The sequence below is a fragment of the Meleagris gallopavo genome, chromosome 12, assembly GCF_000146605.3.
Source record: "Meleagris gallopavo isolate NT-WF06-2002-E0010 breed Aviagen turkey brand Nicholas breeding stock chromosome 12, Turkey_5.1, whole genome shotgun sequence".
NCBI classification, from domain to species: Eukaryota; Metazoa; Chordata; class Aves; order Galliformes; family Phasianidae; genus Meleagris; species Meleagris gallopavo.
The window spans coordinates 158,090-167,058 of record NC_015022.2 but is presented as its reverse complement, the minus strand read 5'-3'; positions in this window follow the sequence as shown (position 1 = coordinate 167,058).

The following is an 8,969-nucleotide window of genomic DNA, read 5'->3' as shown; positions in this document are numbered from 1 at the left end:
TTATCCCTTTGCATCCCTTGAGTAGTTGCCCTACTCAACCACTCTGTGAACTGGAGTGATCTGATCCAGACATCATAAGCCTCCCTGGAGAAGAAATTAAACCTCAGTACTTCCCTCACTGGCTTTCACATTGTCCCACATACATTTGTGTGGGCAAAAATGAGTGGAGTGGTTGGCATGCGAGTGGGAACCATCTGTTGGGGCAGAATCCCCAGCATGATCAAGCCATGGCCCACGTCACTCCTAAAAGCTCTCCTGAGCTTTGCTGGAAATTTTGACCAAAGCTTGAAAAACTACCAGAAGTCTTACTGTCCTTAATAGGCTGTAGCACCCTCACAGCCATTTCACTGTGGTTGTACCTCAAAAAGCAACCCCAAAAAACTTCAAGAAACTGCTTCACACAATCACAAAAAGAGATACAGATGTATGTATTGCTGGCATACGTGCTGGGTAAGGGGTGTATTTTGGGCTTGGGAGTGGCCTGTGGGTAAGAACCATATGTTGGGCAGCAATAGGGTGATTTAGTGTCACTCACAGACTGGGTTTTCTACATAAAGACCCCCCAGATCCTTTTCCTCTGCACAGCTTGCCAGCCTCTCTGCCCCAAGCCTGTAGCGATGCATGGGCTTGTGACCAAAGTGCAGGATCTGGTACGTGGTCTTGTTCAATTTCATCCCATTGGCCTCAGCCCCTTGATGCAGTTTGTCCAGATCCCTCTGTAGGGCCCTCCTGCCCTCACGCCCAGCAGTACTTTCTCCCAACTTGGATTACCACACTTGCATTCAGTCCCGCACATGCCGAGTGATCACTTTCAATATGATCTGCTCCATCCAGGCTGACAAGCCTGGAGTTCCCCGGGTCCTCCTTCCAACCTTTCTTGTAAATGGGTGTCTCATAGGCAGTCTCCTGTCTCTTTGGAGCTCTCCCACTGACCAGGACTGCTGACATATGATGAAGAGTGGCTTGGTGAGCACTTCCAACAGCTCCCTCAGCACCCTCAAGTGGGTCTCATCCAGCCCCACGGACTTGTGGCAAGCCAGCTGGAGCAGCAGGTTGCTGTTTCCTCCTGAATGGTGTGGGGGTCGTTCTGCTCCCTATTGCTGCCTTCCAGCTCAGGGGGCTGGGTTCCCTGAGGATAACTATTCTGACTGTTAAAGACAGAAGAGGGCATTGAGAACCTCTGCCTTTTTCTCATCTTCGGCGATAGTATTTCCCCCTGTGTCCAGCAGAGGATGGACATTCTCCTTGGCCCTCCTCTTGCTGTTAATATATTTGTAATAAATTTTTAATCATTTACTATGGTGGCCACATGAAGTCCTTGCTGAGCTTTTGCCTTTCTAATTTTCCCTCTGCGTACTCCAACAACATTCTTGTTTTCTACCTGAATTATCTGCCCCTTCTCCCATAATGCTGAGGTGAACCTACCACTTCTGGCATCATGTTTAAAATGCTAAAGTGGAAATCTCTTACAGAAGCAGGAGGCTGAGTATTTGTTGTTTTTGTTTTCGGAGCGTGCAGATGAAGAAAGATAGGAAACGACAAGAGTCCATGACAAACAGCCACAAACAGAAAAACAAACAAACAAACAAACAAACAACTGTAGGATTCGCCATGAAGAATTGTTATTAACATTTACACCTTAAAAACATTAGGGACCATGATGATAAGACATCACAGTACTAGCACAGTCAAAAGTCATCTGAAGATGAAGTTGTCTCCAGCAGACCTCCTTTAACCCCATTACTGTGGACATCAGAATATTTCATGTTCTTTTTTATCCTGTTAGGTACTCACCGGGCCATCAGGGCTCTCAGTGATGGGCTGCAGTGCTGTGACGTGTCACTGAAAGACATTTAAGGAGAGGACAAACAAATGCCTCTGGCCTTCAAGACACGATTTTCCAAAGGTTGAACTCACATTGACTCATAGCAGTGCAGCAGAGAGATGTGCTGCACACTCTAACTGCAGCCTACCAGAAGTGTTTCCTGCAAGAGAGAATTGTGGAGAGGAGCCAGGAATGAATAAGCAGCCTTATTTCATTGCTGGATTAAAGAAAACCAATGACCCTCTTCCTATGGGAGGGCTGAGTAGGACTCATTTAAACTTCGATTAAGAGAAAGAGTAAAGTTACGATGGGGTAGACAGAGTAAAATTATAATCTACGGCTCTGGAGTAGGAATGAAGCGAGCAATAAAGGAATTTGTGTGGGAGGTGGCAGGTTTCTCAGGTCTTCTCCTGAAGCATCTTGCCCTGTCACTATGCTACAGTTGACAAACTAAGCTGGAGGGGATTCTGGTGAATGCTCTTTCCATTGCCAAATCCCTTTTCCCTGTGACAACTCCTTCCAAACTGCATGGAGTTCTTTCTGAGCATCAGTTGCTAACAATACTTCTACCACCACTGCTACCCACAAAACCCCAAATTTACACTGCTCCCAGCACTACCTTATGGCCCAAAGACAAAGCACAGCAAGAAAGGTATGGAGTGGACAGTGGTCTTTTTTCTCACCTCTTTTTTTTCTGCATTTCTCTGCAGTAGCATCCAGGACAGAAGCAGGAGAGATGCATTATCCTACAGTCAGGCTTAGAGCTTGGTTTTAGAGCCAGATCCTGCAGAGACTGGGCCAGCAAAAAAGGATGCATATCACACAATACTTCAGGGAGGGAACAAATTTTCTTCCACCTTTTCTCCCAGCCTGCACTTTCCAGCATGATTTTTTATGTTCTCCATCACATCCTTAGTAGCACTGTCCCAAATCAGTGCCAAGAATGGACCCTCTAGGTCTTATAGAATCATAGAATCATAGAATGGCTTAGGTTGGAGGGGAACTTAAAGATCATCTCGTTCTAATCCTGCTGTCGTGGGCAGGGTTGTCAGCTACTAGGTCAGGCTGCCCAGAATGCCATCCAACCTGGCCTTGAATGACTCCAGGGATGGGGCATCCACAACCTCTCGGGGCAACATGTTCCAGTGCCTCAGCACTCCTGAGTGAAGAATTTCCTCCAAACATTTAACCTAAATATTTCCTGTTTTAGTTTAAAGCCACTCCCCCCTTTCCTATCTCTATCTGCCCATGTAAAAGATGGTCTTCCTCCTGTTTGTGAGCTCCCCTCCTGTCCTGGAAGGCCGCAGTGAGGTCTCCCCGCAGCCTTCTCTTCCCCAGGCTGAACACCCCCAGCTCCTCAGCCTGTCTCCATAGCAGAGGTGCTGCAGCCCTCGCAGCATTTCCGTGCCCTCCTCTGCCCCGCTCCAGCAGCTCCGCACCCTTCCTGTGCTGGGGGCCCCAGGCCTGGACGCAGCGCTGCAGCTGGGGCCTCACGAGGGCAGAGCAGAGGGGACAGTCCCCTCCCTGCCCGCTGCCACCCCTCTGTTGGTGCAGCCCAGGATGCCGTTGGCTTTCCGGGCCCCAGATGGACACTGCTGCCTCGTGCGTGGCTTTTCAGCCACCGCAGCCACCAAGTCCTTCTCCGCAGTGCTGCTCTCAAGGAATTCTTCTGCTGTCTGTGCTCATATCCAGGATTGCCCTGACCTAAGTGTATCACCCTCACTTGGCCTTGCTGAACCTCAGTAGATTCTCATATGCCCACTTTTTGAGCCTGTTCACTCTGGATGGCCCTCCTTCTTTTCACTGTGTCAGCTGTCCCACCCAGCTAGGTGTCATCAGCAAACTGCTGAGGGTGCACTCAATCCCACCATCTATATCATTGATAAAGATGAGGAAGAGCACTGGTCCCAAGAACTGCTCACCAAGTTTGACTTTATCCAACCCAATGTCCTCTTCCTGATGTCCCAAATGCGGCCATCCAGTAGGCAGCAGACCTCTTTAGAGAGCTTATCTGGGTGGCAGATGGGCACCTCGGTGTCTCTCAGCACAGAGCCTCCAGTTACTAAGATCCTTCGCCTTTTTTTAGTGACACTAAAAAAAACCAGTGACTCTGGTTCTCGGTTGGACCTTCTTAACGTGGTTGCCCCTTTCTGATTCCAAACCACTGTCCTTACCTTCATCTTCTATCCCCAGAGCTCTTATTTACTGGCTAGGGGGGACCTCAGGGGCAAGGGGGGTCTTCTCCTTCTACCCCAAGCAAAGACAAGGTTCCTAATTCTCTCCTCGTGCATATTTGCCTCCATCAGGTTGGAAGCCTTCTTATCTTCCTCTCATGGCTGGGACTTAAGAGAGGGCTGTCAGACTGCCTGTGTCACCACACAATACCAGGCAACAATCTCTCTGACTGCTGAATACATCTCAGCCTGGCAACTACCTCTCACAGTCTGGTCAGCTGCTTACCTACTTACCTACTAGCTTTCACAAGCAAGAGACACTTCATTCAAGGTGAACAAAGGAGTTGATGGCACATGGGCATCCAAAATTCACTGCAGTTTGAACTTAGGGTGGGGTTGCTTCCTGGACCACAGAACTGAGTTTATGGTTGCAGCTGTCAACTGCCTCGCTTCTATTTGGGATTCTGCTCACCAAGTTCGGTCCATAGTGTCTCCATGGCTTAAGGTGAGGCCAGAGTCAAGGTAATCCCACCAACAGTGCTGGTGTGATGGGTGACTGCACATGGGAACCCCTGAGAACTCTGTGGGTCTCAGCAGACTTGGAAGGGAATCCAGAGCTTCTGCTATGTCAGCAGTGCACAGGGAAATCATAGAATCATAAAATATCCTGAGTTGGAAAGGACTAACAAGAATCACAGAGTCTAAGGATTATTGCAAAGAAGTTGTGTTAGAAATTAAATTTCAGGTTTTTTCAATTGAATGCAGGTGCCAATGAGACTCTTATGAAAGACATATAGAAAGTGAAAAGATGAGAGTAACTCAGCAGCAGGGAGACTTTGGGGAACAATGTGGTGAATGATGTTATCAATTTAGCATGAATTTCAGTAGACAGGCTGATACTGCTGGAGGAAGTACAAACTCCTCTCTTGAGCTGTGTCTGCTTGTCCTGTGCACCTTCATCTGGGACCTTACCAAAAACACATTATGCGGATGCCACAGGTGTTGGAAAAAGAACTGTCCCCTGAAGCCTTCAAATGTCATCAAAGTGATCACCCAAACCAGAGCACAGCCTGTGAGCCCTGTTCATCCATCTCTGCAGCCATGGCCACGGTTGCCATGTCATGATGTGACCAGACTTCTCTGCGTGTATCCCACACTGTGACATTCTCCAGTATGGGAGGATTTGAATGACCTCACTGAAATGAGGTGTGAAAACCAGAGCTACTGTGTGGATTTGCATAGCCAACATGCAGCAGAAATCCCCATCTACAGTCAGAGGTCTGTCCTCCCAAAGCAGCTGCTCTTGGTTGCCTCTGACCTCTCAGGCACGATGCTCCAGTGACATCAGCAAAATAACTTTGAAAGAGATAATTACAGCTTTTAGCAACAGGATTTACAACTCGTATCTCTGCTGAACCCCTGTTTCTCTGCCCAGACCCTTTGCTGAATGCCGTAGCATCCAACATGCAGCGTCCAATTCTCTCCATCCTCTAACTCTGAAAGATGCAGTCCCGGCTGTTCTGATGTGCCCCTCTGCTCTCCAGGAACCACCTCATATTCCTCTCAAAGTCTGTTAACACACTTAGAATCATTGCTCCCAAAGTACTATTCTTCCCCACCTACCAGCTGTACCATGGGAGCCATAAGATAATTCTTTAGGAAAAGATATGAATCCTCATCCAACTGCTCTGGCAGCCCTTAGGGTATCAGCACAATGTCCATCCCCTGCCTCCAGTGGTGCAAAAGACACAGAATGACGTGAAGCCTTTGCTGGTGTGGGCAGAGAAGGGTATCTATCCCTGCACTGGCCACATTTTTGGTTTTATCTTTTCCTCATCAAAAATGAGCTTCCACAAGAGCATACAATGGCAGAAGACTGCAGCCAAACTGATTTCTGCAGCAATTTCTGTTGATTCCTCAAAGGATTTAGGGTGGAGGACCCTCTGGAAGTCCCCATGCCAACCTCCTGCTCAAAGCACTGCAAGGTTTGCGACTCCAGCTGTCACAGGAGTATCAGTGCACAGAAACACATCTATCAGCCTGTGCAGAAGTATGGGTTGGGGAAAACCCATCATTTCCTGATATTTCTGGGGCTAGAAATTATGGTAATTTATCTTGGTGCTCTGCTCTTCTCTGTTATCAGACTCCCAGGCCTCTGCTCCAGCAGAGATGCTTATGACAGTGCAGATCCATTTATCTTCTCCAGGAAGTTTCCCTCAAAAAGAACCCAAGGACCCTGCAGGTGAGCACCTGGAAAGACGCAGACATCTCAGATTCCCAGAGATAAAAACTGCCATTAAAAAGGCATAAACAAAGGGCATCATGAGCATTTTGCCACGTCTCCAAACTGGAGAGGAGGCAGAAATAACCTTTACACAGTCCCATTAGCATTTCCAGTGAAAACAACAGCATTATAGGAGGGAGAACAATGTATTTTCTTATCATCCAGAAAGGCCAAAGGTATTTATCTGATTTAATATTTTATAATTGATATTAAGCAACAGAAAGGATGTGACAGGCAGGCAGGAGACAGCTGTGGTGACATGGCAGAAACTGCCCTCTGCTTTTCCAGTAGTGTGTTGTCCAGGTCAGAGCACAGTTGCTCTTCTCTGCAGAAATCCCCACAGGAAAAAGGATTCCTCTCAAGCCCAGCTGTAGGGACCCACATCCAAAGGCAGGCTCCTCCACGCTCACCATGCTGCTACTTAGTGCTGTTACAGTGCCACTTCTCTGCAGGAGACAATGCTCCAACCTCTGCAGTCCAAAGGGAGGGAACATCTTCAGACTGCCTGTGGTCATCCATCCTCCCATTGCATGGCAGGTGCTGATGGGCGCCGGCCTAACTTCCATGTCCTCCATGGAGGGAAGAAGTGAGACAAAATGAAATACTATGGAGAAGAGATGCTGTGGATAGGCATAGATGAGCAAGAAAAGAGGCAGGAGCCTTGAAATTAGGTGGTGACACCCAGTGGGAAACAAGGCAGCCAGCACGTGTGTCAACATCCATTGGCACCCTGTTAGCATGGCATAGCACCCAGAGGAGCAGCAACTCTGGAGCAGAACACCTTCTCCATGCCTATCAACACTCAGTCTCATGGTTGTGGTCAGGTTGGGATTGATGAGACTTGTAGCTGTCCCTGGCTACAAGTACCCAGCTGAGCATTGGCCTTCCAGCAAAAGCACTGCAGTGGGTGCCAGGCATACTCATGTATGAGATCTACAACTACTTGCCTAAGTACCTCATGTTTTTTTTATCTCCATTAAAGAATAGAAATTAGGTCATTCGTTGCTGAAACATTCTGGAAAGTCATTACTGAAATCTCTCACTTGCTTCTTCCATCTGTTTATTTCTACCACTTAATAACACGTCTGTCTCATCAACCATTCCTGACACTGTGGCAAAAAAATCCAACTTGGCGAAGACAGCTTTATCAAAGAGATATTTGCTCATTGCTACTGTGTGACACCCCATCAGGGCTTCTTGTGTATACGCAGTCTGGACTGTAATTTCAAAGAGTGCCTTCCATTTCTTTGAGGAGGTGATATGACCAAGACATTTGAAGCTGTTGATTATTATGCAAAAGGTTATCCAAACTGTGAAGATAAGAAGCAACTTCACGCATTTCAAGGAGTCTCATTTGTTTGGCGATATGTTCTCTTCAATGTTACATGATCTCATTGGCCCAATTTCAAGTGATTAGTAACAACAGCAAAGCAGTCGCTGAAATAATCTTTGATAGAAGAGAGAACTTTGCAACCATATGAAGAGGCTGCGCTATCAGTCATTTTCTCAGCATTAACAAAGTTGGAGCCTGCAGGCTTCACCACACCACCACACCTGCTCCTTTGCTTTCCAAAGAGCTATCCAGGCAGTCTGCAGAAGGGGAACTTGATGGAATGCAGCTTGACCCTTTTAATTTGAGCAATCTTATGTTTATTGCCTTCATAATGGATGACCTCACTCACTCTTTTTATTTAAATCCATTCTCCTGACTTCATTACTGAACAATCTGCTTCCTGGGGAAGCATGGAACAACTGAATCTATACATAAGTTTAAAACCAGTTGAGCTGAAGCAATGCCCTTGTTTTCTTTTTATCTTATGTATTTTACGAGGATTGCTCCAAAAGTAATGTTTCCTGTTTTGTGATGTTTGACCACAGTGTCAGAGGCACACGTTGGTGCTACAGCAGTAGAGGCCGAACCTTTGCACCAGCATCCCGTAACACATTGTTGCTGCTGTGTGACACAGGGCAGCAGAGGGGTGGTCTGTCAGAATGGCGTTTCAAACACTGCTACGGTAGTAAAGATCAGAAAGTAGCATGAGATTGGCAGGTGGCATGGAGAGTTTCAGCTTGTCAGCTTGACAGTTGTAAGCTAGTTAACAACTGAGACCAAATCTTGAAGAATCTACTGCCAATGGAAGTGTGCCAGGTTTAGATATATGTGCCAGCCTACATATAGCACAATTCTTAGCTGCATACTGGGCCGGTGATTTTCCAGCCACTAATTAAAACAGACACAGTGGCATTTCCCTTAACTTGCACTGCCAGTTTGGGTGCGTTTCCTTGCTTTGTCAGAAACTGCCCAGCAACAGCCAAAGAGCAGAGTATTAGTCCCAGATACTACAGAACAAGCTGAGCACATCGGGCTGCTGGCCATGGTCCTTCCTCTCAGTGGTTTTCCATTAGCAGAGAGGAAATAAAAAAGTGAAGATTGAACCCCAAAATACCAAACATTTAGATATTACTGTTTTCATCATATTAATGTTTAAAGCTTCAGTTAACTTGGTGCATGTCAAAGACAGGGAAGTTATCACAGAATGGCCCAGGTTGGAAGGGACCTCTAGGATCACAAATCTCCAACCCCCAGCCACATGCAGGGCCACCAACCTCCACATTTAACACCAGCTCAGGCTGCCCAGCCCCCAGCCAATGAAGGAGCCTCAGCCTTCAATGGGTTTTGTAGTCC